This window comes from Pan troglodytes, chromosome 13 (genome assembly GCF_028858775.2).
Source record: "Pan troglodytes isolate AG18354 chromosome 13, NHGRI_mPanTro3-v2.0_pri, whole genome shotgun sequence".
In the NCBI taxonomy this organism is placed as follows: domain Eukaryota; kingdom Metazoa; phylum Chordata; class Mammalia; order Primates; family Hominidae; genus Pan; species Pan troglodytes.
In genome coordinates, this window is record NC_072411.2 from 117,125,125 (window position 1) to 117,149,557 (window position 24,433).

The 24,433-nt window shown below is 38.5% G+C and overlaps 1 long non-coding RNA gene across 3 annotated transcripts in view; it reads left to right on the plus strand.

Moving 5' to 3' along the window:
* Positions 1 to 24,433, plus strand: part of LOC112208398 (uncharacterized) — a 155,125-nt gene that overhangs the window by 56,407 nt on the left and 74,285 nt on the right. The gene's annotated exons all lie outside the window — the stretch shown is intronic.

The following is a 24,433-nucleotide window of genomic DNA, read 5'->3' on the forward strand; positions in this document are numbered from 1 at the left end:
TTTTCATATGTCTTTTGGTCATTTGTATATCTTCTTTTGAGAATTGTCTATTTATGTCCTTGCCTACTTTTTGATGGGATTGTTTTCATCTTGCTAATTTGTTTGAGTTAGTTGTAGATTCTGGATATTAGTTCTTTATCAGATGCATAGATTGTGAAGATTTTCTCCCACTCTGTGGGTTGTCTGTTTAGTCTGCTGACTTTTTCTTTTGCCATGCAAAAGCTCTTTAGTTAAATTAAATCCTACCTATTTATCTTTCTTTTTATTGCCTTAGCTTTTGGGTACTTGGTCATGAAGTCTTTGCCTAAGCCATTGTCTAGAAGTGTATTTCCAATATTATTTTCTAGAATTTTTGTAGTTTCAGGTCTTAGGTCTAAATCATTGATCCATCTTGAATTGATTTTTATATAAGGTGAAAGATAAGGATCCAGTTTCATTCTCCTATGTGGCTTGTCAGTTATCCCAGCACCATTTGTTGAAAAGGGTGTCCTTTCCCCACTTAATGATTTTGTTTGCTTTGTTGAAGAAGAGTTGGCTGTAAGTATTTGGGTTTATTTCTGGGTTGTTTATTCTGTTCCACTGGTTTATGTGCCTATTTTTATACCAGTACCATGCTGTTTTGGTGACTATGGCATTATAATATAGTTTGAAAGTAGGTGGTGTGATGCCTCCAGATTTATTCTTTTTGCTCAGTCTTGCTTTGACTATGCAGGCTCTTTTTTGGTTCCATATGAATTTTAGGATTGCTTTTTCTAGTTCTATGAAGAATGATGATGGCACTTTGATCGGAATTGTATTGAATCTGTAGATTGCTTTTGGCAGTATGGTCATTTTCACAATATTGATTCTACCCATCCATGAGCATGGAATGTGTTTCCATTTGTTTGTGTTGTCAGTGTTTTGTAGTTTTCCTTGTAGAGATCTTTCACCTCCTTGGTTGGGTATATTCCTAAGTATTTTATTATTTTTTTCAGCTGTTGTAAAAGAGGTTGAGTTCCTGATTTGATTCTCAGTTTGGTCGCTATTGGTGAATAGCAGTGCTACTGATTTGTGTACATTAATTTTGTATCCTGAAACTTTGCTGAACTCATTTCCTAGAACTCCTAGAACTCAGTTCTAGGAGCTTTTTGGAGGGGTCTTTAGGGTTTTCTAGGTATACAATCATATCATCAGCAAATAGCGACAGTTTGACTTTCTGTTTACCGATTTGGATAATAAAAAGGCTTCCAGCAAAGAAAAGCCCAGAACCTGATGGCTTCACTGCTGAATTCTACCAAACGTTTAAGGAAGAACTTATACCAATCCTACTCAAACTAGTCTGAAAAACTAGAGGAGGAGTGAATACTTCCAAATTTATTCTACAAGGCCAGTGTTTCTCTGATACCAAAACCAAAGACACATAAAAAAAGAAAACTACAGACCAATATCAACTAAGGAATAGTGATGCAAGAATCTTTAGCAAAATACTATCTAACAGAATTCAACAACACATTAAAAAGATAACTCATGACAACCAAGGGGGATTTATCCCTGGGATGCAATGATGGTTCAATGTATGCAAATCAATCAATGTGATACATCATGTCAACAGATTGAAGGATAAAGGCCATATGAGCATTTCTACTCATGCTGAAAAGCATTTGATAAAATTCAACATCCTTTCATAATAAAAACCCTCAAAAAACTGTGTATAGAAGGAACACACCTCAACATAATAAAAGCCATATATGACAGACCCACAGCTAGTATCATACTGAATGGAGAAAAACTGAAAGCCTTTCCTCTAAGACCTGGAACATACCGAGGATGCCCACTGTCTCCACTGTTATTCAACATAGCACTGGAAGTCCTAGCTAGAACAGTCAGACAAGGGAAATAAATAACAAGCATCCAAATTGTAAAGGAAGAAGTCAAGTTATCCTTATTTGCAGATGATATAAACTTGTATTTGGAAAAACCTTATGTCTCCACCAAAAAACATTAAAAGTGATGAGCAAATTTGGTAAAGTTGCAGGATACACAATCAACATATAAAAATCAGTAGCATTTGTGTATGCAGCAACATACAAAAATCAGTAGCATTTTTGTATGCCAACAGTGAACAATGTGAGAAAGAAATCAAGAAGTAAAGAGTACAGACAACTCTGGAGGGGAAAATCTACGAATCTGATTAAAAATGGGCAAAAGATCTGAATAGACATTTTTTAAAAGAAGACATACAAATGGAAAATGTATATGAAAAGGTACTTAACATCATTGGTCATCAGAGAAGTGCAATCAAAAGTACAATGAGATAGCATCTCACCCCATTAAAGTGGCTTTTGTCCAAAAGTCAGGTAATAACAAATTCTCACAAGGATATGGAGAAATGGGAACCCTCATTCACTGTTGGTGGGAATGTAAATTAGTACAACCACTATGGAGAACAGTTTAGAGGTTCCTCAAAAAACTGAAAGTAGAACTACCATAAGATCCAGCAATCCCACTTTTAGGTATATACCCAAAAGAAAGGAAGTCAATCTATTGAAGAGGTATCTGCACTCCCAAGTTTATTGCAGCACTATTCACAATAGCTAAGATTTGGAAGCAACCTAAGTGTCTGTCCATCAACAGATGAATGTGTAACGAAAATGTACATATACGCAGTGGAGTACTATTCAGCCATAACTAAGAATGAGATTTGGTCATTTGCAACAACATGGATGAAACAGGAGGTCATTAAGTATAATAAGCCAAGCACAGAAAGACAAACATCACATGTTTTCACTTATCTGTGGGAGCTTAAAATTAAAACAGTTGAAGTCATGGAGATAGAGAGTAGAAGGATAGTTAACAGAGGCTGAGAAGGGTAGTTGGAGGGTGGGGGGAAGGAAGGGACGATGGTTAATGGGTACAAAAATATAATTAGAATAAATAAGATCTAGTATTTGCTAGCACAACAGTGTGACCATAGTAAAAATAGTTTAATTGTTCATTTTAAAATAACTAAAAGAGTACAATTATATTGTTGGAAACACAAAGAATAAGTGCTTGCGGTGATGGATATCCTATTTACTCTGATGTGATTAATATGCATTGTTTGCCTGTATCAAAATATCTCCTGTAGCCCATAAACATATATACCTACTATGTACCCACAAAAACTGAAAATAAAAAATTAAAGGAATATATATGTCTACTAAATAGAATGACACATGCTGTCATAGACGTAAGCATGGACTTCTCTGGAAAGCACAGAGGACATGGACTTAGCTGAGATGATGGCAGCGCCATAAATGAAGGCTCTCTGGTGGCTATGTGGAGGAGGTGATATCGCCAGTTTTGAATAGGACAGTTAACTTGGGAAAAAAGGACAGTGTTTGGATGATCAAGGCTTTCCAAGAAGAAAGAACAAGAAATGGAAGGTCTGTAGCCTTTGACTGGATGGCAAAAAAGGATGAGATCATGAAGAATTTGTATTACATGGTAGTAAGAGTAAAGGTATGAATGCTGTACATAACTAGGCAGTTACTTTAATGAAGGGAATTACATCATCAGAATTGTGTTGTAGAAAATGTGGTCTGTCATTTGTGTGAAGTGTATATTGGAAGAGGGCAAAACCGGAAGTGGTATGGTAATCTAGACAAGAAGGATAATGCAATAGATGAGATAAAGCATCCATTCCCTTCTATTGGATAGAAGAATTTGTCCCCCTAGCTCCTGGGAGTGCTGCTGACAGGCAGTTCTCAGCTGTCAGCCCTCTACATAATTGCCTTAGCTAAATAGATTTCTCTCCTAAGGTCATTTTGCCCTCTCATGACAGCCCATATCCAATAACTGGTTAATGCAAATGAATAAAAACCCTTCCCCTTTCCTCCTGTATGAGGCAGAATTCCAAGATGATCCCCAAGATTCCAGGCCCCTGGTATATACACACCTTCTCCCAGTTATTCAATCAGATACTAATGTAAGTATTGCTGGGAAGGAATTTTGCAGGTATAATTAGGGTCTTAAATCAGCTGACCTTAAGATAGATTATCTAGGTGAGTCTGACCTATACAAATGAACCTTTTAAAAGAAAGCTTTCTACAGCTGGTTGATGAAGGGGAAGTCAGTTATTAAAAGAAAGAGAAGGCTTTGACACAGCAAGTTGCTATCTTGAAAGGTGAAGGAGTCCACATGTCAAAGAATGTAGTAGGCTTTTAGTTGCTGAGAGAGGCTCCAGGTTGGCAGCCAGCAAGAAAATGAAGACCTAAGTCCTACAACTTCAAGAAATTAAATTTTGCCAATTGTAAGACTGAGCTTGGAAGCAGATTTTTCCCCAAAGCCCCCAGAAGAGAACCTAATCTGGCTTACACCTAGATTTCAGACCTGTTATACCCTAAGCAGAGAACCCTGTCACGCAGTGCTGGACTTCTGACCTACACAACTGTGAGTTAAAAAATGGGTCATGTTTTAAGCCACTAAGTTGGTAGAAATTTGTTTTACAGCAAATAGAAAACTAAAATAACCCTTAAACTGCTGTAGGACTTAGCCAAAATATATCGACAGGAGTTGGGGAGTACATATGGAACTGGATTGTGAGAGTGCTGGATTAAAGGGACAAAACATAAAGTTGTTTATTGATTTGACAGGTCTCTCCAATATACGGGATTTAATACTTGGAAAAGACTCTAGAGTATGGTAGTTTTTCCTAGAAGCATGGAAAAGTGATGACCCACAGTAAATGAAGTATTAAATACCAGAATTGCCATAGTAGGCAATGGAAGAAAAGATTTAAGAGGCTCAGAGAATTGGACATGCTCTGAAACTGCTCCCCTCCCCAGGCAATATAGTAAATCAAAAGCAATCTTGCATCCCAAAGAGATGGCACAGACTAGTGTAACCCTTTAAGACCTAAAGAATGCAAGAGTGATGTTCCCCTTCATATCTCCACTTAATTCACCAGTCGGCCCCTGTAGAAACTAGACAGATTTTGGAGGAAGACAATTGTCTACCACAAACTCCACTAAATAGTATTCCCAGCTAGGCACGGTGGCTGCTCACGCCTGTAATCCTAGCATTTTGGGAGGCCAAGGCAGGCGGATTGCCTGAGGTCAGGAGTTCAAGACCAGCCTGGGCAACACAGTGAAACCCTGTCTCCACTAAAATACAAAAAATTAGCCGGGCGTGGTCGTGGGTGCCTGTAGTCCCAGCTACCTCAGAGGCTGAGGCAGGAGAATTGCTTGAACCAGGGAGGTGGAGGTTGCAGTGAGGTGAGATCACACCACTGCACTCCAGCCTGGGCAACAGAGACAGACTCTGTCTCAAAAAATAAATAAATAAATAAATAATTATATTCCAAATTATGGCTTCTGCATCAATGTGGAATGCTTGCTATGTATTGATGTGGCTTCAGGTAAATGATATATAGCTAACAAGCTGGTAAATATATTTTTCCCACCCCTATCAAAAACAGAATCAGGGATAATCACTGTCGTTCTTCCTGTGTATGCACGTTAAACAAATTTATACGCCTTTTCTCCTAACAAGCGTAATGGGGGGAATCAGAAAACTTTTCGTTCACCGCTAACTGACAGGTGTATACGTTCACAGTCTTGCCCCAGGACTACATCAACTCTTCTTCCCTCTCTTATAATATAGTCAGGACAAACCTGGACCAGCTGGACATCTTGCAGAACATCACACTCTTTCACTTAACAGTGATACATAACATCAAGAGGCCTTTGTAAGACACCAGTAAAATGACAGATTATTGCATGTTGAACTTCCTACCTTGAAGGGGGACAACACAAGGCTTATTAGGCCCCCCTTTTTTGTCAGAAAATTTCCACAGCTGAGAATACTGCTCCAACTTGCATACTAGGTGACAGGAAAAGCTACCAGCTTCGGGAAGAAAGTGGCTTTGTAGCAAGTCCGTGCTGTGGTGATAGTAGCCCTACCTCTTTGGCCATACAACCTTGGGTTCCCTATTGTATTAGAGGTATCAGAAATGGGAAGAGATGCTCTGTGGTGTTCTGGAGTAGAGACATATGCAAGTGGGCACCAAATGTGAAAATATTTCTATCACATGTCATGCACTTAGAAAGCATTCACCATGGAGGAGGCATTAAACAATCAGACCAAAAACTCACCTAGTTGATATCAACTGATCTCTTCTTCACCCTACACTAGTGCTATTACAATGGGCATATGAATGGGTGACCATGATGGCAAAGCTGGAGGCCATGCATGGACCAAGCAGTGTGGACTCTCACTTACCAAGACTTACGAAGCCACTGTTGCTACAGATGCCCAATCATCCAGTAGCAGAACCTAATACTGAGTCTGTCAATATGGCACCATCCCTCAAGGAGATCAATCAGTTACTTGGTAACAAGTTGATTACATTAGTCCCCCTTCACAACACTAGGAGCAGCTATATATCCAGGTACTGATTTCCCTTTCTTGGCTACAGAGCCTAAACTGGCATTCTCATCTGAGGGTTTACAGCATTTTCTCCATTTATGTGGCATTCTAACCTACATTGTGTTAGACTAAAGAATCATTTTGATGGCAAACAAAGCGTGGGAGTGGGTGTATAACCACTGGACCCACTGGGCACATTACATACTGCACCCCCCAGAAAGCTGACAACCTTATAGAGCAATGAAATGGCCTACTGAAGGCATAGCTGAAATGTCAACTCAGAGGCAATGCCTAGCAATGGTGGGTCATCATCCTCCAGTATATCCCTCCTGTATGCATTTCAATGAGTGGTTCTCCACCAGGAGCAGTTTTGTCCCTGGAGGAATATTTGACAATGTCTGGAGACATCTTTTGGTTGTCGTAATGTAGTGGAGTGGGGGGTCTTGGGGAGGTGAACTGGGGTGGGTTGTGTTGTACTGGTATCTAGTGGATAGAGGAAAGAAGTACACTAAACATCTTACACTTCATAGAACAGCCCCCCCCCCAACAAAAAATTATTCCGCTCAAAATATTAATAATGCCAAGGTTAAAAAACCCTGCTTTAAACCAATGACCTTTACATGATGCTGTTTCCCTATAGTTGAAATTCATTGATCTGGGACTCATGAGTTAAAAGCCAAGGAGCCCCACTGACCATCACTACCATTGACCTTCTTGGGGAGTGTTTCCCATTTCTACAACTCTGGGCTTCATGAGTTTAGAGGTTTGGTTTCCAAATACACAAGAGTCTTATTGGACTAAAAGCTACAGCTGTTTCCTGGGCACTTCAGGCTCACCTTACCAAGGGAGAAGCAGGCAAGAGGAGGAGTGACTCTCTTGGCAGGGGTAATTGACCCTAATCATCACGAGGACTTAGAACCGTTTTTAGTTAGTGGGGTAGGAAAAATACACTTGACTTCTACAAGGACTTAGAGCTGTCTTTACTTCACGGGGCAAGAAAAATACACTTGGCTTCTAGATATCTACTTGAGCATCGTCTCTTGGTAACCGCTTCCCCAATTTTGATGTTTAAAAGGACAAAGGCAGCACTTGGGGCCTGGGAAAGGCACAGTTACTGTAGACTTAGACCTTTGAGGATGAAGGTCTCAGTCACACCACCACGAAAAACATCGAGGCTAGCAGAATGCTACCTGAAGGCAAAAGGAATCTAGAATGCATAATAGAAAAGAGAGACGTGAGTATCAATTGTGGTCTGGAGACAAACTACAGAGATAAAGGTTATGTTTTGTTCTATTGACATTCCTCCTGTAAGTTTCTTTAGGAAAAGATGCCCATGGAATCCTGGAGGAACTGCTTCTGGAACTTATGGTGAAGAAGTGGATATAAGCATTACAGGGGATGAACTTTAGTGGATATTGTGATGTGCTACCCAGATGCCCCTCCAGAACTGAAAAGTTTCCTCTCCCCTCTGGGAATGCTGCCAGCAGACGGCCTTTAGCTTCCAGACATCTTAGAGACTGCCTAGGCTGTAGAGCGTGGCCTCTCTTAATGCCATACTTCTTTCCCAGACCATGTTTGATGACTTGTTGATGCAGAGGTATAAAGGCCTCATCCCTTTGCTCCAATTTAATATAATTCAGAATGGCCATCTCAACTGTAAAATTCCTTGTGGGCTGGGTGTGGTGGCTTATGCCTGTAATTCTAACTACTTGGGAGGCTGAGGCAGGAGTATCGCTTGAAGCCAGGAGTTTGAGACCAGCCTGGGTAACCATTTCTAAAAATAAAAAAAAAATTTTAAAAAAATAGCCAGACGCAAACTACAGGCGTGTACCTGTTGTCCTAGCTATTTAGGAGGTTGTGGTGGGAGGATCATTCGAGCCTAGGAGTTCTAAGCTGCAGTAAGCCATGATTGTACCACTGTTCTCCAGCCTGGGTGACCGAGTAAGACTCTTATCTCTTCAAACAAAACAAAGAACCCCAACAAACTCCTTATAGAATCTGCTGAAGCTTTTCTTGAGAGTGCATCACAGCCCAACTTTTCTCTCTGCTCAGTCCTGCTTGACTCCCTTCCCTTCAGCATGTTGCAGCCTTAAGAACCTTCCTTCTGGCTATAATCCCTGTCTCAGTCTGCTTCCTTGGGAACCCCATCTGTGGCAGATTACAAATTGAGCCAAGGCAGTAGCAATGGAGCTAGTGTAGACTTTAGGATATCTTAAGGAATAATAGCATTCACTACCAATTGGATGTAAAAGGAAAGGAAGATGGAAGACTTAATTATAACTTCCACGTTTACTTGGACAACTGGGTAGTCAATGGTGCATTCATCAAGATAAGGAATATAAAAAAGTAGGAGCAGAGTTTGGGGGAGAAAATGACCAATTTCTTCTTGTACATTTTCATCATGTATATAAAGGAAAATGCAACAAAATAATATGTGGAAAGTTATTAGACTAAACCATAAAGTGCCACTTTTATAGGTCAAATTTGTTAAATATTGGCAATTTCAAATGGATGAAACTAATAATTATATATTAGCTTCTACATGGGAAAATTTACTATTTTTATTAAACCTTATGTAGGTCATATAAGATTTCAGAAAGGCAATATGTGTCAGATTCAAAAGATAATCTTTTGGATAATATATCATTTACATTTAAGCTTCTGAAACAAGAATATAAGTCACATTGTTGCTTTAAGGCACATTAGGGGATCTTGATGAGACTGGGAACTTTGATTTACATCAGTTTTCTTGAAGAATTTGAGACATAATCACCATAAGTAGAGCTAGGAAAGGTCACAGATAACTTAATTTCTATGCCAAAGTTTTCTATAGCATGCTATCATCTGTCTTTTTTTTTTTTTATTTAAGTTTTAGGGTACATGTGCACATTGTGCAGGTTAGTTACATATGTATACATGTGCCATGCTGGTGCGCTGCACCCACTAACTCGTCATCTAGCATTAGGTATATCTCCCAATGCTATCCCTCCCCCCTCCCCCCTCCCCACCACAGTCCCCAGAGTATGATATTCCCCTTCCTGTGTCCATGTGATCTCATTGTTCAATTCCCACCTATGAGTGAGAATATGCGGTGTTTGGTTTTCTGTCCTTGCAATAGTTTGTTGAGAATGATGGTTTCCAGCTTCATCCATGTCCCTACAAAGGACATGAACTCATCCTTTTTAATGGCTGCATAGTATTCCATGGTGTATATGTGCCACATTTTCTTAATCCAGTCTATCATTGTTGGACATTTGGGTTGATTCCAAGTCTTTGCTATTGTGAATAGTGCCGCAATAAACATATGTGTGCATGTGTCTTTATAGCAGCATGATTTATAGTCCTTTGGGTATATACCCAGTAATAGGATGACTGGGTCAAATGGTATTTCTAGTTCTAGATCCTTGAGGAATCGCCACACTGTCTTCCACAATGGTTGAACTAGTTGACAGTCCCATCAACAGTGTCAAAATGTTCCTATTTCTCCACATCCTCTCCAGCACCTGTTGTTTCCTGACTTTTTAATGATCGCCATTCTAACTGGTATGAGATGGTATCTCATTGTGGTTTTGATTTGCATTTCTCTGATGGGCAGTGATGATGAGCATTTTTTCATTTGTCTGTTGGCTGCATAGATGTCTTCTTTTGAGAAGTGTCTGTTCATATCCTTCGCCCACTTTTTGATGGGGGTTGTTTTTTTCTTGTAAATTTGTTGGAGTTCATTGTAGATTCTGGATATTAGCCCTTTGTCAGATGAGTAGATTGCAAAAATTTTTTCCCATTCTGTAGGTTGCCTGTTCACTCTGATGGTAGTTTCTTTTGCTGCCACCACCTTCTTTTAAAAGATAAGGCATGGGTTCAAGGACAGAGGCAGTGACATCATTCCTCTGGGTAGGTTAGATAATAAAAGTGAGAGAGGTGGAGAAAAGTATTAATACATATACTAGTCAGAATAGCCTAGGTTATTCTGAAGTAACAAAAACCTTGAAAATCTTCATGGCTTAAAACCACCAAGTTTAATTCTTGCTCACATTATATGTCCATTGCAAGTTGGATGTGTCTTCCACTCCCCATTGTTTTGTTTGTTTGGTTGGTTTTCCAACCAAGAAGTGGTACCAATTCTCCATGGATTTTACTACAGGATCTGCATTGAACAAGATACTACTGCCTGTAACACTGCAAGTCATACAAAGTGAACAGAGAGTGTGATGAATTACATACTGGCGTTTAATGCTTGTGTGCAGAGTAACACACATCCCTTTTGTTAACCTTCCACTCACACTTTGTTGTCTAAAGTAAGTTCAAGGCCACAAATAACTTCAAGAGACATGAGAAAGCATACTACTACAAATACAAATATTTGGTGAGCAGTACTAATGACAAACTACTATTGCCACTTCTATTACCACTTTCTTTCTTTTTTTTTTTTTTTTTTTTCATGACAGAGTCTCTGTCACCCAGGCTGGAGTGCAGTGGTGTGATCTTGGCTCCCTGCAACCTCCGCCTCCTGTGTTCAAGCGATTCTCCTGCCTCAGCTTCCCCAGTAGCTGGGATTACAGGCATGCGCCACCATGCCCGGCTAATTTTTGTATTTTTAGTAGAGACGGGGTTTCACCATGTTGATCAGGCTGGTCTCGAACTCCTGACCTCGTGATCCGCCTGCCTACAGACTAGAAAGTAGATTGCCACTTTCTAATCTGTAGTTAGGTGAGATCAAAGAACAGCAGTGTTGGGGGAGAGGCAGATGTGAGAAATCTTGAACAGGGTGATGACAAATATAGAGTAATGAAAGAGCTATGCAGCTAGAATATACATAAGGCTTTGAGTTAGTTTCAGTTTTTTTGTTTTTTTGTTTTTCTTTTTTGAGACAAGGTCTCACTCTGTTGCCTAGGCCGAAGGGCTGTGACTTGATCTCAGTTCAACTGCAGCCTCGACCTCCCAGACTCAAGTGATATTTGAGCCTCAGCCCCTGAGTAGCTGGGATGGAGTACAGGCACAGGCCACCTTGCCAAGGTAATTTTTGTATTTTTTGTAGAGGTGGGGTTTCATCATGTTGGCCAGGTTGGTCTCAAGCTCTTGAGCTCAAGTGATCAGCCCACCTGAACCTCCCAAAGTGCCGGGATTACAGACGTGAGCCACTGCACAGGGCCTTAGATAAGGCTTTTAAGTTTCAGATACACAACCAGCCTTTTCTGCAGATGCGAGAGGAACTATTTTTCTTGTATAGGTGCATAGCTTCCTAGATTTTGTTGTCATCAGAAAAGAGAGGAGAAGCTAGGATAGGGAAAGTAAAGGTTTAAAAGGAAAGTGGTGTCCTAAAAGACTTACGGAATCCATTTCTCCTTTTTTAGCAACATCTAGAAATTTATAGTTCAAGATCACTTTTTCTTTGTTTTGCCATTTCAAATCTGCTATCAAGTTTATCTAGTGATTTTTTTACTTTAGTTTTTGTATTTTTATCTCTAGAATTTCTGTTTTGGTAATTTCTATTTCTGTGTTAATGCTACCTGTATTTTAACTTATTAACAGCATATCTGTTAATTACTTAAACATATTTTTATTTAATTCTTTTAATATGTTGATAATAGCTACTTTGAAGATTTTGCGAAATACAACATGTAGGCCAACTCAGAATCTGTTTCTACTGATTGCTTTTGGTTTTTCTGAGAATGGATAACCTCTTCTATTTCTTTGCCAGTCTAGCAAATTTTGATTGAAAACTGGACATTCCAGCAACTCTGAAATTTATCATTTTCTGAGGATTGTGTTTGTTCTAGTAAATAATTAACTTTTTGTTCTACATGTTATTTTTTGTTTGTTTGTTTTTTGTTTGTTTGTTTGAGAGAGGATCTTGCTCTGTCACCCAGGTTTGAGTACAGTGATGCAATCATGGCTCACAGCAGCCTTGCGCTCCCAGGCTCAAGTGACCCTCCCACCTTAGCCTCCTGAGTAGCTGGGACTACAGGCATGCATCACCACACCTGACTATTTTTTGTAGAGATGGGATTTTGCCATGGCTGGTTGCCCTGGCTGATCTTGAACTCCTGAGCTCAAACGATCCTCCCTTCTTGGCCTCCTAAAGTGCTAGGATTACATGTGTGAGCCACTGCACCCAGTCTACATGTTGATTTTTAAAGAATGTATTCTAAATGCTATTTTTTTCTATCTGTCTTTTTTTTAATTTCAATATTTTTTTCAGAAAAGGTAGTTTTGGTTACATGGATAAGTTCTTTAGTGGTAATCTCTGAGATTTTGGTGCACCCATCACCTGAGCGGTATACACTCATGTAGTCTTTTATCCCTCACCCCCTTCCCTCCGAGTTCGCAAAGTCCATTATATCATTCTTATGCCTTTGTGTCCTCATAGCTTAGTTCCCACTTTTAAGTGAGAACATGCGATATTTGGCTTTCCGTTCTTGAGTTACTTCACTTAGAATAATGGCCTCTGCTTCCATCTAGGTTGCTGCAGATGCCATCATTTCATTCCTTTTTATGGCTAAGTAGTATTCCATGGTGTATATACACCACATTTTATTTATCGACTTGTTCATGGTCGATGGGCATTTAGGCTGGTTCTGTATTTTTGTGGTTGTGAATTATGCTGCTGTAAACATGCATGTGCAAGTGTCTTTTCATATAGTGACTTCTTTTCCTCTGGGTGGATACCCAGTAGTGGGATTGCTGGATCAAATGGTGGTTCTTTAAGGAATCTTCATACTGTTTTCCTTAGCGGTTATGCTAGTTTACATTCCCACCTGTTGCCTATCTGCCATCATGCCCCCTCCCCTTGCCAATCCCATCTGTCTATCTATCTCAGAGATTTATTTATTTCAAAAAAATTGGCTCATGCAACAGTGGAGGCTAAGAAGTCCAAAATCTGCAGAACAGGCTGGTCAATTGGAGACACAGGAAAGAGTTATTTCACCTGAGTCCAAAGGCAATCTGCTGGCAGAATTCCTCCTTCTTTGGGGGACGTTAGTCCTTTTGCTCTTAAGGTCTTCAACTGATTGAATGAGGCCCATGCACATTGTGGAGAGTTATCAGCTTTAGTGAATGTCTGGTGATTTAAATGTTAATCTCACCTAAAAATACCTTCATAGCAATATCTAGTCCTAGCCATGTTGACACATAAAACTAACCAACACAAGCCCACTCCATGTCAGTTTGACACTGATACACATCTCCTTAAACTATACTTACTCTCCAAATAAAAATATATTTTATTTGTTATATTTAGTTACAAGATATCAAGGAGAAGAAGTTCACTCTTCTCCTTGATATCTTATAACGTTGTATTACTTGATGTAAAGTTTACGATACTTAAATACTATAATATAAAAGTCAGTAAATTTTATGTTATATGATAAGGAGAAAAGAAAGGGAAAAAACAAAGATATCTGATACATGCCAGACACACACACACACACACGAATCAATCATAATTTATTCAGTGAGTTCCTTGGTGATAAATATTGTTTGTTTCCAAATTTTGCTTCAAAAAATGCCATAATAATAACCTATCAATAAGTCAGAGTACTGGCAGGAAAGAGATGGCACACTCAAACTGGGTTATTGAGGAGAGGCTAATAAAAGTATTATTCAAAGAGACATAAAGAACGGTCAAGGGAAACAGAAAAAGTGCTAAGACAAATGCTAGTAACATTTGAGGGTCATTTCCCCTCCATTTGGCCTGAAGTTATAAGAGTAGTTACTGAAATCTGGAAAACTACTATCATTGAAGTGGTAGCTGTAGCTGTTGGACAGCACTGCCTGATAGAAGCTGGACCCTAGGTAGAGGAATATTGACTTGGCCCAGAAGGAGGTGAGAAATAAATACCCCAAACTTAACTTTCCTCCTGGCTTCCAGTCTCTGGCTGATGCCTCCTATGGGCCAAACCTATGTCGAAGCCAGAGGAATCTAGTTAATGTAGTCCAATGGTTAATGAACTATGGCCTGCTTTTGTAAACAGAGATTTATCGCAACTCAGCCATGTTCATTTGTGTATGTATTATCTGTGCATGCTTTCACCTTTCACACTATAACAGCAGTTTAGTAGTTAGAGATTATATGGCCCTCAGTTATCCTTCTGGCCCTTTATGGAAAATGTTTGCTGACCATTGACGTAGGTCAATAAGTTCAGTCTCTCAGGCTCAGAGCAGAGTGGGGAAGGGTGGAGAAGAGATCTGGAGTGGCAAACAAAAGCTATTCAGCATAAAAAGTAATTTCACGTTATGACAGTATGTATTAGAAGTAGATTGCTAGAAGTGTGATTGCTGGATCAATGGTAAATGGCTGTGTAAATTTCCTAGATATCACCAAGCTCACCTTCGTAGGTGTTATACCATTTGACGTTGTCACTGGCAACATAGGAGTGGTCCTGTTTCCCCACAGCCTGTCCAACAGAATATATCCAATATGTATAGGCTCTTTGCCTATCTGGTAGGTAAGAAGTGGTATCACAATATATGGCTGAATTTGCATCTCTTATTATGAATAAAATTGAACAAGTTTTTGAATATGCAGGGGACCTTTTCATTTCTTCTCTAAACTACTATTTGTTTATGGAAGATATATATTTTTTTCATTGGAGTACAACATATTGTAAAGTGCACTACATATGTAAATATATAGCTCAATGAATCTTTTTTACAAAGTAAATATTCTCTTGTAACAACCAACTAGGTCATATTATAAACATTATATCTCTGAAGACTTCCTCATGCTCCCTCCATTTGCCCTCCTAAAATTAATCACTATTCTGTTCACCATTAATTAGTTTGAGTTGTAACTTTCTACAAACAAAATTGCACAGCATATATTCTTTGTCTGGTTTATTTCACTCATCATATGTCTGTGAGCTTTATCCATATTGTTGGTGAAGTTTCCTCTTTTTTATTCCAATATGATAACTAATTTTAGAAATACACAATTTATTTATTGATTATATTGTTAGTAGCCATTTAAATATTTCCTTTTTGCATTTAAGACTAGTACTGCTGTAGACATTCATGTACATGTACTTTGGTGCATATATGTATACATTTCTATAGGAAATATACCTAGCATTGAACTTGTAGATCATGAAGTATGATTTTGGCTTTAGTCAGTACTGCCAAAGCTTTTCCAGATTGGTTATATCAATTTTCAGTCTCTTCAATAGTATATTAGAGTTCCAGTTGCTACATGTTCTTGCTAGTACTTGGTGTGGTCAGAATTTTCCATTTAGGCCTATAAATTTTCATATCCATGTATGAAAAAATTAACTGAAGTCTCTAGCACAGTCCACTCACAAAAATTTATTACAGATGAATTATAGATATAAGTGTGCTTCCAAAAACCCTTCATGAGAAAAGATTTATGGTCCACACCAGAGTAAGTTATGCCTTTCTTTATAATTCACTTCAGTACATTATCTATCTATCTATCCCTCTATCTACATTTATATCTATATAATCACTATTTCTATCTATATCTAGACATGAGTTGTGTCATTTTTATTTGTTCCAAATTCCTTGTGGTTGTAAGATTAAAGCTTTCAGTTCTTAGTGGTCACCTCACTTTCCTGCCATGTGGCCCTCTCCATGGCTGTTCACATCATAGCAGGTTACTTCTTCAAGGCCAGCCAGAGAGTCTCTGTTTTTCGGTTGGCTAAGACAGTCATGTAAGGTCACATAATCATGGCAGTAACATCCATTACCTTTGCCATAAAACATAACTGAATTGAGGGAGTGACATCCCATCATCTTTACCATATTCTGGGGGTCAGAAGCAAGTCACAGTTTCCACCTGCAGTCAACTGGAGGGCCTTATATAAGCTTATAACTCATTGTGTATATTCACCAACGTTCAGTTATCACAGTGGGTACACAACATCCCTGAAGGCAAGGGAGATGAGCAGCCAATCAGGGTGTTGTTCAAACTATAAGTTAATATAAGTCAAAAATAGATGAACAGAAGACTGAAATAAACTACATAAAATATTACAAAGTCACATTCCATTTCCATACTTGTGTCAGTTTCATATCCTAAACTTATCAATTGAAAGAGGGACCCTGTAACACAGAGACAAGTCATTCTCCAACAGGAATGATACCCATTTACACGTATAACTAAACTCTGGGGAAAAGGGAATACCCAAACATTTCGAGAGCTGTTTGATGTCAGGCCTGAGTTGACATTGAAAACTGGAGACATAAAGCATCATAATCCCCATGTTAAAGTGAGGGTATACAGAAGACAGATGATAAATGGAATGCTGGCATTGGTCCAGCTCACAGTAGTGGGTTCACTGGGTTCAAAGGCTCACAAAGTTATTGTTTCCTTGGTCCCAAGATATATAATTGGAATAGAAATGCTTGGTAGTTAATGATTTATTAAATTGCAGAATAAGAGTTACTCTAGTGGGAAGAGCAAGTGGAAATTTCTAATATGCCCCTTCCTCACATGCAATATTGCATCCCAGGGGAAACAGCAGAGGACCTAAAAGATGCAGGGGTCATGGCCCCATTATATCTCCATTTAATTCACTATTTTAGCTCTTAGAAAGCCCAGATGGATCTGGAAGATGAAAGTAGATTGCTGCAAACTCAACCAAATGTTGCATTAATTGCAGTTGCTCTTCCAGAAGAAGCATCTTTGTTAGAGCAGATTACCACAACTTCAGGTACATGGTATGAAGTCATTAATGTAGCAGTTTTATCCTTTCTAAAAATCTCTATTGGAAAGGAGGATCAGGAACAGTTTGTATTCATATGTAATAAGCATAATTTTGCCTAAGTTAACTGTTACCTAGGTTAACTAGGTTAACTGTTTTACCCTCTATCATGATATTTTCTGGAGGGATCTAGACAGATCAGCTATGTACACAACATCCCATTGGTCCATTATATTGATGGCATCATATTGGTTGGATCAGATCATCAAAAAGTGGCAAGGTAAGTACATTGGAAGACTAGGTAAGAGGGTAGGAGATAAGCATTCTGAAGGTTCAAGGACCTGATTCAATCAGTTAAATGTTAGGGATTCATTGGTCTGGGGCATCCTAGAACATCCCCTTCAAAGTAAAGGGTAAATTATCACATCCTCACATCTTTCATCAAGCAAGAAAACATGATACCTGGTTTCTTCTTTGGGATCTGAGGCAGTTTATTGCATACTTGGGAATACTGCTCTGCCAGCTGTGAGTGGAACCAGAGCAGATAAAGTCTGTGCAGTAGGTCCAGATGCAGCAAGCCCTGTGGTACAGAGGCACTTGTGTTAGGGTAGCCGTGAAGTTTGTGGTAATAGGAAAATCATAATCCCAGAACTCCTAGAGTTATAGAATAAGTCCAGGTCAAATACAGTGGAGAAGTATACTCTTTTTAAAATATTTGTCTTCTGGTGTGCGAGTGGTAGATACGGAGTGCCTAGCTGTGGGATTCCTAAAAATAGGTGTATTAATGATTTGACTATACTACCTTTTAAAAAAGAGAAGATAAAAGGATCAGAGTTTTATTCAGTCACACAAAAGACTCTAGAGATTATGGGCATACCTCACAGATTTTTTATTGAACAATAGGGCCTCCAGGAAGCTTCAGAACTTTGTTCTTCAGGAATCTCAATAGAAGCCCAAAGCCTCCCCATTCCCACCCCAGAAGATGTATGGATGTGATTTGTCTAATAGGCAAAATGCCAGTGACATTCACAGAAGACCCACAACATTTTTGAGAAAAGTATATAAGCAAAAACATTGCCAGCATGGGCTGAAATGAACAGAAGCAGTACAAAATGCATCGCATCTCCCAATGTTCTGCTGTCTTGAACAGAAATGTCTGCATCTGTTATTTTATGTCTACCTCATCATTGTTTGTTGGGTATCAGATAACTTGTCTTTCTGGGTTCACAAGTTCACAGATACAGAGGCGCTGTACTCCTAGAGCTGTACTTAAAGAACTACACTCAAGGAAATTCCTTCATATACTTGGACATAATTTAGATGAGGAGATACTGGACTTTCATCTGATGCCATAATGGTGTGAGTTTTACAGAGACATGAGAGATGGTACACATATTTTTCATGTGGAAGAAATGAGAATCACTGGGGGCCAGAGGGAAGACAATAGTAGGTTGCTTATAAATTGAATCCCTGTCTTCCCTACCTTCTTGTATTCAGTCCCATGTGTAACTCCTTCCCCTAGAGTATGGGCTGGACTTCATTACTCTCTTCCAAAGAACAGAACATGGCAAAAGTGATGGATGCCAATTCTGAAATAAGGTTACAAAAACTATGACTTCCATCTTGCTTATGTTGATGGCTGATGTGATACCTCGGTTCTTGTCTTCTTAAAATAATTTAAACAAGAGACACCCAGCAAAGGGGGTGTAGTATAGAGTAATTTATTTCAAAAAGAAAAAGAGTATTTCGAAGGTTAGGTGCAGAATAGGCAGTATACCCTGAGAGAGAGAGAGAGAGGATTCAGAGCAGGACAAGACAGCAAAGACTGGCACTAGGGAGGCTCCCTTTATGGAGACCTACATGATTATTCATAAAGAGGTGGAAAGAGGTGTTACTAGTAAGCATGTTCTGGGTTGTCCTCTGGGTGCACATGCACAATAGCTGTACATGCTTGTTGATACATCGCATGTCTCATTAGCATCTTAAATCTCCACCCAGAGGTGTGCTTTTTACTATTAAAATGAGCAAATGGTCAGTTTGAGGATAGGTAAAATAAAAATGTGCATGCTCTTTAGACCGGAAAGTCCCTACTGAAGATAGCTTTGCTTGAATGAGCTCAACTACATTGCGAATGTCATTTATTGTGTGGATTATGCAGTCACCATGGTTGCTGTGCCTCGAGAACATGGTCACTTCCTTGACTACCTATCCTGCCTCACTTACACTCTCTTTCCCTGGTCCTCCTTGTTTGCTTGCTTGCTTTTAAGATGCCTTACAAAGAGGCCCATGTGAAAAAGGAACTAAGTGCAGCCTTCAGCCAACAGCCAACAAGGACTGAGGCCAATAAAGAATGGAACCGTGCCAACAATCATGTAGTGAACTTAGAAGCAAATTCTTCCACAGCTGATCATTGGAATTACTGCAACTCAGATGATACCTTGATGGTAGCTTGTAAGAAACCTGAAGCAGACAACACAGATAATCAGGGCCCAGATTCCTGACTCAGAGTAACCGCAATAATAAATGTTGTTTAAGCCACTTAATTTGGAATAATTGGTTGTGAAATCATAGGTTACTAATACATAGCACAGCATTGTACAGCTGAAGAGTTATCAGTTCAAGACCCTTCCTCATTTGACAGCAGAGGAAAATGAATCCCAGTGATAATTAAGAACATAAAGTATGCCAGTATTATGTTAGTATGATGAATGGCCTTTTTTAAAAGATAAAAAAAATTCAATCATATGGAGTTTTTAAAATAAATTACTGAATCCATCATAAAGCTGGAGGGAATTTAGAGATCAGTTAGTAGTATCCACTTATTTTATAGAGGAAGAAACTAAAATATACTTTTAAAAATTCCCTTTTGTGATTGGCTTCTAAACTGGTTTATGAGCTACATGAGAAAACCAGGCTCATAACTTTGTAGCTCACCTTATTTTTGAAACCCAAACATTACAATCCAATTTAACCAACGACTTTATTCACTAGTCTTGACTTTTGGCAAGCTCTAAAAAATCAAATCCCCTGTCAAGGGATGAAGATTTGCCACTATTGAGGATAGTCAAAGAAATTAGCTTCAGGCTCTGAAAGCAATTTCAAGAGGAGTTCTAAAACTGTTTTAAGAAATGGCAGTACTGCTGGAATAAATGTATAGTCTGTCAGGTCAGCTACTTTGAAAGGGATATAGTAATTTGGATCTGTAATTTCTGCATTGTTTCTTGAAGAGTAGAAACACATTATATAACAAGTGTTCAGAAAATGATGGCCATCCATTCCACAATAACTGCAACAACAAAAATTTAAATAAAAGGTTTCAAACAGTGTTTCAGTCTTTGCTCAGCCATCTGTACCTGTGATCTTGAATGTGACCTCTTTGCATTTTGTAGTTATTGACAGTTTGGGTCTGTGACACTCTTACCAGGAATTGTCATTAACTATTGAATTATTTAATATTTTCCTTCAGTATCATATCTGATAGCAGAACTAGATTTACAATTATATGAACTATCTTCCCTCAGTCCCTTTGATCATTCCATATATTTCATACTTTCTGTGTGCATATGCATCTTGATTGATATTTAAAATGTTACTATTAGAGTTTTATGACATAGCTTCTGAATTGCAAATAAGTTTTAAGTGGCTTACTTTGTTCAGTTGTTTGTGGCAATCTGGAACACCAATATTGAGGAAGATTCTGTGGCTAGATCTGGTATCAGTGGGAAATAAGTCCATGTTTTGTTATGTCTGCCATCATCAAAGACGAAGGGTAACCACATATATATTTGATGATCCTTCTTAGGATAACTGTCTTGGCCCTTATTGCAATAAAAATATCTCTAGAGTAGATAATGTTTACTAGATTGTCATCCAATTATACCTTAGAGATAATAAAAGTCCTCCATGATGTAGAAGGAGAGAGCATATTCAACTGGTCTGTATTGGAAATGGGGGATTTCATCACGAGGGAAAATGAAACAGAATTGTTGCAAATATGGTCTAAAGATCCATACTTCAGGCAGATCACGAGGTCAGGAGATCAAGACCATCCTGGCTAACATGGTGAAACCCTGTCTCTACTAAAAATACAAAAAAAAAAAATTAGCCGGGCGTGGTGGCATGTGCCTGTAGTCCCAGCTGCTGGGGAGGCTGAGGCAGGAGAATGGTGTGAACCCAGGAGGCAAGTTCGCACTTGCAGTGAGCCAAGATCGCGCCACTGCACTACAGCCTGAATGACAGAGCAAGACTCCGTCTCAAAAAAAAGGTGTTTCTTCAATTTGATATAACTGTCTCTTCTCACCATTTAGGAACACTGCAGGAACCTGAAATATTCATATTATTACTATGGTCTCAGGTCACTGATTTAATCTCAGCTCCATTGTGCTAAGACAGTTAATTTTCCAAGCTATGATTTGCCTGGAGGAAGGGCAGAATTTACTTTGGTCCTAGCACATGTCAGAAACCCTGGGGGGAAGTATTTTGTGGTATTCCTGGATAATGAATACAGGAAGTAATCCTATAGTCCTCTATCCCACTCACATCTATGGTCAATGTCCAGTGTCAAATGCACAGTCAATGCCCTGTGTTTGGTTTCCACTGTCCATTCACCTATACCTGGATTTTAGAGATTGTGAATTTGATAAATCAAAGTTCCTTTCCCTGTGTATAGTAATAACTGAGTACAAGACAGTAAGCAATCAGAAAGCTGAGGACAACTAATAGAGATAAACTTGGCTCCTAAGAACCTGAATCAGTCCATGATACTCTAGGTTTATCTTAGTATTACCTGTATGGCTTCTTCTTTCCTATGTTCTCCTTTTCTTTCTCCTCTCAATGGTCTCTACCTAAACCTCCTATTGATACTCCTTTCTTTTTCTTATTTTTCTACCTCACTTTTCTGTAGTCATTCAGAACTAAATAGAGTGTCGACCTCTGAACCAATCTATAGTATATTGCTGTGACCTGAATCCCATTTTCTCAGCTACCAATAAATTGCAATTCATTCCTCACAGCTTCCTGACATAACCTCTGACTGGTTCATACTAAATCTTTACTATATCCCAGAAATGTAACCTGGTCTAGACTCTAGCTCACTTTTATGGTAACTCAGTATGCCTCTCTAGGAGGACAGTTATCCTAGTTTTTTTTTTTTTTCTTAAAGTTTGGGATGATATTTCAAAATTTGGGAGGAAATATTAACTGTGAACAAAGAATTTTAAAAATACCTTCATTCTAATGTCATTCTAGCTTGAAGAAACATGATGCTTTTTAACAGAATGACTGAACTTTACTTTTTTCCCCATTCAATTAAGAACAAAGTTGAAAATTAACAAAGTATACTTATTTTCTGAAGTCAAGGCTTTGCTTTGGTGTATTGGGAACTTTTCTGAACCCTTTCTATGAGAAGTAATTGGATGTGAGCATAAGATGAATTACAATTCAAATCAGTCATTGGAAGCATACTGATTGGCTCATCTAAAAGTGTAACTAATTCACTACTAGTAAATTCTCAAAACTTCTTAAAAATTCACGACTTTGGCAAATCTCAGTTTGCCAAAGTGAGGTAGAAAAAAATAATTACAACTTTTTATTTCTGATTATGTAATATAAGTGTATAATTGAGTATCAGTGACAATTCAATTATGCTTAACAGATAGTGATCTGACACTACTAACGCTACTTTGCACCATGACTACCACCTGTCCCTGCCAGTGAGAAACACCACAGACTATCACCATCTTTCTTGGAATCCTTACCAAATAGAGAGTTTACTCTTAATTTTATGTAATAATCTTGTTTCTGGTGTCTGTTATGGAGCTCAGATAGAAGACAGGCTATGAGTTATCTCAGTGGAGAATGGAAGAGAAAGATACACTGTGAACAGTTTATTCCTATAACATCGACAGATAATCTTCATCTCCTAATTATAGGAGTGATGTTAGCTATACAGCGGCAAATTGATAGCCATGCATGTCTACCCTCCCAGCAAGAGTAGAGTCCTGAGTTTGCCTAAGGGCTACCTAGCTCCATTGGAAACGCTCTGCTCCCTTGTTCAACAGCTATTTTGGTTTTGGCTAGTCTCAATTAACACACATTTAAAAGAAGTTGCATGGTCAGGAAAAGCTTTCAAAAAACTTCCAAAGTGGCATTTATGTCTGTCTCAAAATAGAACATCAGTGACCAAAAGGATGCTTTAAAGTGAATGAAAAAAAATGACTCTGAAAAAAGAGAGGGGTCTAGAAAGCAGGGTCTCTTTGAGCAAGTTGGTCTATTGCTAAATGGCCACATCTCTTCCCATTATTACCAAGAATTAAGGCTACTGGAAGAAAGAACCAAAGAAAGAAACATAAAAGGTACAGCTTGAGGGCAAATGTCAGCAAAAAGAGGGAAAGCCTGCAGGGAGAATCAAAAACAGCACGGAGGGGATAGACTGTAGGAAATAATAAATAAAAACATCCTTGAGTCATAGAACTAAAAGCATTAAGGCAATAAGTGGCAAAAAAATTTTTTTAAGGAAGAAAAACTGAAAAGCAGGGCAAACTTACATGGATTTGCAGTAAAGGCAGCTGAGGTCTAGTAAAAAATGGTTCCATCTAGACATTAAAATAGTTGCAGAAGGCATATTCTGTATTACCACAACAGGAATATGGATAGAGATAGAAAGTCTCCTAAAGATGGTAGATGGGCAGCTCAAATACTAGAATGAATGAGGATATTGTCAGAGAAGTAAAAGAGAAAAACTGATCTAGGAGACAGAATAAAAGTCTTACCCAAGATCCTTGCAAAAAAATCTTCCAACGGAAGTCTAAGAACCTGTTCAATGACATTTAACACAATTTTTCCTTAAGAGAACAGATTGAAGTAACAGATATTCAATGCAAAGAATCTCCTTTATAAAATATCTGCTAAATATTGGCCCTAAGTCTGAGTAACATCTATAACTCTTCTTAAAAAGTGCCTTTGTTAGGGAGTCTCTTCGATTACTCTCTGTATCTGTATGTCTGATAGATGAGAAAGAATCTTTCTATTCTCAAATAAGGCACAAGAAGTTGTAATTAGATTTTACCAAACTCACATATTCTACCTAGAGGAAACTAGTTTAAAAAAAAAAAAAGGCCAAAATTCTCTGTGCTGGAATGATTTTAGGTCACCTTGTGTTGGAGATTGGATGGAGCTTCTAAGTAGAGGCAGATTTATCCTAAAGCTAATGATGAGAGAGCTTTAGGGCCACCTCACTTGCATGACCTCAAAACAGAAGTTAATACTTTGGGTATGATCTGGTTTTTTTGCTCTTATTTGAATGTTCTTTTTGATGTTAGAATAATCTTTATCATTCTTCATCCTTTTTGCTTCTTATACCAGTATTTTTATCTGAACTTTCTTAGTTCTTT